Source organism: Asparagus officinalis, chromosome 3 (genome assembly GCF_001876935.1).
Source record: "Asparagus officinalis chromosome 3, Aspof.V1, whole genome shotgun sequence".
Lineage (NCBI taxonomy): Eukaryota > Viridiplantae > Streptophyta > Magnoliopsida > Asparagales > Asparagaceae > Asparagus > Asparagus officinalis.
This window is the reverse complement of record NC_033796.1, coordinates 19,199,039-19,199,725: the sequence shown is the minus strand read 5'-3', so window position 1 is coordinate 19,199,725 and position 687 is coordinate 19,199,039.

The following is a 687-nucleotide window of genomic DNA, read 5'->3' as shown; positions in this document are numbered from 1 at the left end:
GCAGGCTGCTACGCAGCATGCGGGCGAGCTTCGCGTTCACAGATGACCCTTGCGTTCGTGCGAGGGTGCGACCCTCGCGTTCAGATGTTACTGTATGCAGCAGCTATAATAATTAAGTCATTTACTATTACAATCATAATTATCATTATGATTTCTAACAGTCAAATTGACTGTGGGTAACCCTTGAGCTGGCCTCAGAGGCCTATAAATAGTGCCCCTTGGGGCAGCTCTTGGGTGAAGAAAACACACTGAAGTGTTGTAAAACTTGAACAGATTAAATATGTTAAGCTGTTGTGCTGCTGCTGCAGAGTTTAAAAGTGTGCAAACTTTAGCCTGTGCCCGAAGGAATATAACCCTGCACCGAAAGATTATTACAGATCGAAAGATTTTTGCTTGAACCGAAAGGTTTTGAGCAGAAATATTTTTAACAGATCGAGGAGATCGTTGCCTTGACCGAAAGGTCTTATAGATCGATGAGATCTTAACAGTACTTGGTTAGTGCATATCATTATATTGTACTGCTGTTCCGAAAAGCAGTTTGGCATTGAGATAGTTGCACCTGAGTAGGCCAAATATTGCTTTGTGTTTCATAAACGCACATCAGCTAACTTGAAAAAGTTTTAAAATATAGCACTTCAACTTTCATTCAGTTCTCTCTGATTTATATTTGTTTTATTTCAGATTTAG